Genomic DNA, 7955 nt, shown 5'->3' on the forward strand with positions numbered 1-7955 from the left:
AGATAGATAGATAGATAGATAGATAGATAGATAGAAAAAAAGATATTTGCTTGTTTTTTGGGTGTGAAAAGCATAATGCATTAATTATCCATTCTAAAAACAAAGAAACGCTTGTGTAACAAGCACAAAAATGACTGTGAAAATAAGATGTACTGTAACTGTGAAGCATTTCTTGCATCCTAACAGGAAAATGTGATCATCTTTTCACTTTTTAAATTAAATCAAATAAACTGCTGATTAGTCTAAGTATAGCCTACTCCATTTCATGGTGCTTGCTTGACACAACACTAGAAAGAAATGCCCTTGTCCAGTTTGTACATTTCATTCAAATTTGAGTCATGCAGTGTATGCAGACCGGAGTATACAAACGCAAAAGGAAGTATACTTTGGGCTTTAAAGAGGAAGGCTTGTGGGTGAACCTACGAATGTTTTTCTTTTAAAGTCAAACCACAAGGTATAAAATTGACAAAGCGTATATGGAGGTTGTTGTTTTTTAGGTAGGTACGTGTAAGAGTACAGGTAACACATTTATTTTTAATGCACTTATTTGTGCTTGTTGTTTTTCATCGTAAACTGAATGTTCACACAGTGATTATTTCATAAGCTCATGCACCTGTCAACCCAAGCTCATTATGAAAATGTACTGCTATATACATTTCAGGAGAGCACCAAATACGTCCCAGGAGGTACGTTTTTTGCAGTTTTTGTTTTTCGCGAAAGCACCAGAGGCTGCTGTGTACGCTTTTTGAGATCTCAAAATTCTCTTGCAATTGCCATTCGCGCCTGCTGTTCTCACGAAAATCTACCAGAGTCTGCTGTCGGCTGACTGTCGACTGACTGACTGAATGACTGACCGATCAACTGACCCACCCTCCTCCTTCTATAAACCCAACCAATAGTGTTTTCAAAAGCATCCAAAAAAATGAAAAGCCCCTGCCTAATTTTTTACCACAGTTTAGATTTTACCACATTCTCACTGTTATTTACTTGTTTATTTTTGGCTTCTGTTTTTGTCTCATCTGCTTTCTGGAACTGTTCTTCGTAAGATTTGAACCCAGACATCGTGGTCAACTCCTCTCTGCGTCTCAAATCTGTCAAAGTACATGGCAAGCTACTAGGCAAACTGCCACCTATACGAAGGTAACAAAGGTATTGAATCCATTTTATCTTTCTGGATTGTGGCACGGTAATCTGAGTCTGTCAAATAAGATCAGGTTGAGCAGCCTTGTGAAGGTGGCAGGCAAGATCATCGGTTTTAATCAAACTGGTCCAATGGTAATTTACTGTAACTATGTTTTAAAGAGAGTTCAGGGTATTTATGCACCCCAGATCACCCATTGTACTTGGTGTTTCAGCCTCTGCCATCAGGACGTTGTTTTAGAGTTCCTATTTGCAGGACAAACAGAATCAGAAATTCTTTTATTATGGTGGCCATTAGGTCATTAAATGAGTCCAGCTGGGAGGGAGTTACTTCTAAAAAATGATCTCTTGTATGTTGTGTGTTAATATTTTGTTAATGTGTACATGGAACTTCACCTGTCTCATAGCACCTTGCTGCAATTTTAGTTTCCCAAAACGGGATAATAAAGTTGAGTCTGAGTAAGCAGTCAGCTGGTAAGCGTGAAAAGGAACGGCATCATACCGTTCCGTAGCGTTCATTTTTAAAGACGAAATGTAGCCATACATACTTCTGGCTACATAATTCACGATCTCCAGAAATATATACAGGGCTACGTTTTTAGAATGTTAGCACCTGCTATGTTTAATAATTACTGACTGATAAAACACATACATTCAGAACAGCTAATATGTATTTTTTTTAAAGCTCTGACCAGTGAATGACATAGTCAGCTTGTGAAACAGGTCAGTCGAGCTAAACTGTGGCTTAATAAATCATAACTTACTCAACACTGAAGTGCAGTTCCAGGAAATCAGCTCATTCTTGTGTTTGTTCTTGGTCAAGTCATTTGACTTTACTAACGTGAAGTGATGGAGTTTGGAGACCTATGTGGAAATATGCAAATTAGACAGCAGCCTTTGACCTTCTGACTGTTTTTATTGTCTTGAGTCCATGGGAGGAAGAGAAAGATAAATATATTACAATGTATGACATATGCTGCACATGTGCATAAAAATACATGCAATACAGTGCAGGAATTTGCTCATTAAGGACTCTGCAGTTGTTCTGGAGATGCGTGGCTGGAGATTTGACATGACAGTGACCTCTTCTGGTTGTCCTAGGGCTAATGTGACACATTCTAAATCATCCTACCAAATAATGAGCTATGGATGAAACCGTCTCAAAATTCTGAAAAGGCATTTCATTTAAATGTGAACCAGACAGAATCCTGACAGATAAAAGCACAAATCTGTGTGTTTTGAGATCTGTCAAACCCCATGGGATATTATGATGTCTGAATAAATGCATTTCCATAAAATATGAGCAGCAAGATTTATTATGTAGTAAGCGGGAAATCGCAGACAACGGGGAAAGATGAACAGAAGTCATGACTTTCTCAAATCCAAACCATCTGCACTGGAACGCTTCACAAAGAAAAAAGGCTGACATGCAGTTGATCATCATTTACGGCTTTTGATTTTGGCGTCTGCGTTTGCATTCCCAAAAATGCACTTTGCGTCAGATGCGTATATTAAAATAAAACCCAGATGGGATTTCACCTTCTATGGAGATTCAATGGTGTATCATTTCCAGAAAATTCTGAAAAAAGAAAAATGATCAGAGTGCACCGAATAGAGCCTAGATTAAGGGTCTGCACTGATAGTTCCTGCAGATAGTGGAGACCAGACAGAAATCTGCATTCTGATATAAGGCTGATAGTCTGAAATTGAAAGTATCTCTACGGGTTTTAAGTTTATCTGGGTATCCGCACAGCATAAGTAATGCAAAACACAGTATGTGCACACAAAAATGATACTGTGTTAATTACCAGATCCGTCATGTGATCTGAATGCATACCTCAGCATATGAAAGGCAATAAGGGGCAAATGTCTTTAAACAAAAGGAAAAAAGATCAAATGATTGAAAATAATTTTATTAAATTTTGTCACAGATATTTTTGGTTGTATCAATTAAAAAATGCAAAGTATGTTAAACTAGTGCTTTTTACATAGTTCAAAATGTTAAATTAAAGGTCATAAGATGAAAATGCAGGGCTGCAAGGTAGCGCAGTGGTTAGCATGATCGCCTCACAGCAAGACGTTCGCTGGTTCGAACCTCGTCTGGGTCAGTTGGCGTTTCTGTGTGGAATTTGCATGTTCTCCCCATGTTCGCATGGGTTTCCCCAACACAATCTCACGGCAATTTTTAACTTTTTGATTTAGTGGCTAATTCGTATGAGTTCATACGATCTAATTCATACAATTTAGTATGATTTGCTCATCCCCCAATGACGGTTGAGTTTAGGGGTGGGGTTAGGTGCCACACCTCCTTTTTAAAATCGTACTATTTTGTATGACTGAACTCATACGAATTAGCCACTAAACTGACAAAACGTAAAATACTTACGTTTTCTCGTGAGATCAGGCTGGTTTCCCCCACAAGTCCAAAGACATGCGCTATAGGTGAATTGGGTAAGATAAAATTGTCTGTAGTGTATGTGTGAATGAGTGTGTATGGATGTTTCCCAGTGATGGGTTGCAGCTGGAAGGGCTGCGAAAAAAACATATGCTGGCTAAGTTGGCGGTTCATTCCGCTGTGGCGACCCCAGATTAATAAAGGGACTAAGCCGAAAAGAAAATGAATGAATGAAGCTGAAAATGCAAATGAAAAATACAGCTTTATTTTTCTGTCATTTTTTTAAATGGGTAGATCTTGCATTTCAGCATGAAGTAGGGAACTTAGGCTAAAAATGTTTGGTGACCAAAGTTTGGATCAATATGAGCATCCCTAGTTTAAACCAATAAGAGATAGTAAAGGGTGGTAGTAAGTTACCTATCTTGATTGTGCTTTAAATAAAGAACTTTGTTAAGCAGATTGTTAGTTGATCATTTACAAGTCGATATTGCCTATATGAATAGCATTTTTTATAAACTGCGGTGTTAAATGCTATGTGGTCAAAAATTAGTTTAGGTAACCTAACTTTTGTTCTGATGCACCTTAGAAAACATTTTGGGCACACTGGTGCAACGAGTGCAAAAAGTTACACGGACAGTGGAATTCACAAACCTTTAAAGTATACTTTATTTGACTTGAACATATACAAGGATCTTTATATTGTAGGAAGTAGAAGTATTCGCATAATTTCTCACCATTCATAGCCTCTCTCATCTTTATGGGCATCCGCAAGTAACCCGGACTTTGTTTATTCTGTATTTTTGGACTACCCTGGGACTACCCGCAAGACTAGGGTGCTATCAATGGGCAACTTTAGTCTTGGAGGGCCAATGTCCTGCAGAGTTTTCCTCCCACACTAATTAAATACACCTAAACAGGTGAATATAGGGCTGTTTCTCAATTTCAAGAATGAAGAGAATGCACTTGCATTCTCATGGAGACCATCCTTGCCAAATTAGTTTGGAAGAACAAACTCTAGAGACTGCGAGAACAGAGAACGCGTCCTCTAAGAAATGAGATGCTCCGATCTTCCTTATGGTCACATGACCTTCACACGTTTTAACAGAAAATTTATAAAACACAACGATCCCTTTTCAATATATATGTAACATGCACAAAAGCCTTACAAACATACTTTGCACAATACAAATAAAACAGATTTTAATCTGAATTTCAGCAAATAAACACCCTTAATGTGTTTATGCCTTTTCTAAGATTTCCATGTTAATGTTATCCATCAATGTTTACCTTCTCATTAAGGGAAACTCCTGAGATAAATAAGTTATATCTCTGAACTTTAATAATAAACAGGTATAAAATGTTGCGGTTCCCACGTCCTTTATTGAGCCGCAATGACTTCTGGGACTTCTAGATCGAGTGCTGTGCTCAAGTCTATATTGATGCATACTTGATATCAAGAGCGCATCTGGGTTCTTTCACGTGTCCTCCATTCTTGCGGTCTTGAGTATTGTAACTGAACTTTGACGGTTGATGATGACAGTACACAAAGACACAAGGACGCAAGAATGCATATTGAGAAACAACCAATGTCTTCAAGATCACTAGAAAGCTACAGCCAGGTGTGTTTAATCAGGGTTGGAGCTAAACTCTGCAGGACAATGGCCCTGTAGGACCGAAGTTGCCTATCTCTGTTCTAAGTAAATTAAATAACTGCTAAAAAAAAAAAAAGAGAACAAGTTCAAACGGCATGTACAAAAGTTGTGCTAATACAAAATATGCTGGATCATGTACAGTGCGCTCAAAATATTCTGATTATGAAATTCACATCACGCACTCTGTACGCTGACTCACATACATGAAAAATTAACATGAGCTTAAATGTATGAAACGTCAACACCCAGCCACTGTAAAATACAATATGTTGACTTTACTTTAACAAGTGAGTAAACATGTTGCCTTAAAATTAAGTAAATTAACTTGCATAATTATAAAAATTAAGTTCAGCCAACTTAATAGAGTTACAACAGGTATACTCATGTATAAACTCAAGTAAAATAATAAATCCCTTTTACAGTACAGTTTGACTATTCATTCTCTCGTTTTCTTTTCAGCTTAGTCCCTTTATTAATCTGGGGTCGCCACAGCGGAATAAACCGCCAACTGATCCAGCATATGTTTTGCACAGCGGATGCCCTTCCAGCTGCAACCCATCACTGGGAAACATCCATACATACTTAATCACACACAAACACTACGGTCAATTTTGGTTCACCCAATTCAACCCGAGCACCTGAAGGAAACCCACGTGAACATGGGGAGAACATGCAAACTCCACACAGAAATGCCAACTAACCCAGCCGTTTGACTATATGTTAATTAATTTAGATATTTTTGTTTCTTTAGTACATGTAGACACACAGATTGATGATGATTTGTTTGACAAAAGGTACTATAATGTCTAATGATTGCATTTATGCATGCCATTACAATTACAATATCCTTTAAATATTTGAAATACAGTTTCATGGACTGTTGTGATTGACATTTTGACATTCAACTTTCACATATTTTAAATTCTTTTGGCCCTGATGGACTTCCATATTATAAGTATTGTACATGTAAAAAAAATAATAATAATAATAATAAAAAATGATAATGATAATAATAAATAAATAATGATAATAATTTAATAATCTCTTTCTGGGATATTTAAAGGGATATTCACTCAAAAATGATAAATTTCTCACTCTTTACTTGTTTGAAGCCTTTCAAGAAGAGTTTCTTTCTTCTGCTAAACACAAAAGAAGATATTTTGAAAAATGCTGGGAACCTGTAACCATTTATTTCCATATTTGTTTTTCAATGTAATGTCAATGGTTACAGGTTCTCAGCTTTCTTCAAAATATCTTCTTTTGTGTTCGACAGAAGAAACTCAAAAATGTTTGGAACCACTTGAGGGAGAGTAAAACGTGAGTAAATTTTTACTTTTGGGAGAACTACATTTAATTATGTGTATTCTATTCGAAAAAACAAAAAACTTGATGAACAGATGAACACTGCTACAATATTACACTTTTTTTTACTGAAAATTAACATGACTCACTGCTGGTAACTTATGCTTAACATAAGCTTTAACTGTTAAACTTTGGGTAAATAGGACTTCAGCAGTGATTCATGGAACAGTATTATTTAGTGTCTTCTGAGTGTTCTCATTACTGGTAAATTCCTTCTTTAAAAAGGACATATAAGCAGACTTTGCGAGAGTAATAAGACTAATGACAAACATTTTGTCAAGCATTGAGATGTGTTTAGACTTTTCAGTATTTTGTTGTGATATTAAAGTGAGGGAAAATGTAAGCACACACAGCAAATCCAAATAAATTTGGTCATGCAAACCTTCACAGAGAACTGTGAACATTTGGTTTTCACAGCAGTCTAGCCCTCGTAATGGTAAAACAGTTGAATATTTAACATTTTTATGAAATTACATATGAATATGAGTTCAGATCTCTGACACAGTGGCTCATAGGGATTTTACATGGCTAATTCAAGCTCAGACTACACATTCACTGCCCAAGACTTATCTTATCCTGTAATGAAATACTTTTATAAAATACTAGAATCATTCAATTCATGTTGTCTAATAAAAAGACCACATGATCAATAGTATCTACACTTATGGATAACACTTTATTATGGGGTCCACATATTTATTTTTTTGAACTACCACTTTTGCCTCAATAAACTTCTATTTTACTGTTTATTGAAAGTTAGTAAGGTAGTTGTTGAAGCATATGGGATATGAATAAGAGATCTAGAACAAGTTCATGCAGAATAAGGCATTAATATGTGCTTTATAAGTATTAATAAAACAGTCAATATGTAAGCTAATACTTAAACTAAAAGGTGACAATTGATTTCCATACTAAAATGTTAACATTTTTGAGTATATGTATCTTTATTTAGAGGTTGCAGATATGTTCTGTTATATCATACTATTAGAAAAGTCCTGGTGTTTGTTCAGCCTTTTGACAGTTCCAGTGCTGATTTTTCTGTTAGTCTATATGTGTTCATTTAGCACCATCTGCTGGACATCTATAAAATATATCAGTAATAAATTCCAACCGGTAATGCGACCACTTCTGAATAAAAAGAAAGCATCTATCTATCTATCTATCTATCTATCTATCTATCTATCTATCTATCTATCTATCTATCTGTCTGTCTGTCTGTCTGTCTGTCTGTCTGTCTGTCTGTCTGTCTGTCTGTCTGTCTGTCTGTCTGTCTGTCTGTCTGTCTGTCTGTCTGTCTGTCTGTCTGTCTATCTTTTTATCTATTTGTCTGTCTATGAAAATTATAAATAATTAATTGCAATTGGTAATGTGACCACTACTGATTAAAAAGAAAGCATCTATCTATC

The sequence above is a fragment of the Danio aesculapii genome, chromosome 24 (assembly GCF_903798145.1).
Source record: "Danio aesculapii chromosome 24, fDanAes4.1, whole genome shotgun sequence".
NCBI classification, from domain to species: Eukaryota; Metazoa; Chordata; class Actinopteri; order Cypriniformes; family Danionidae; genus Danio; species Danio aesculapii.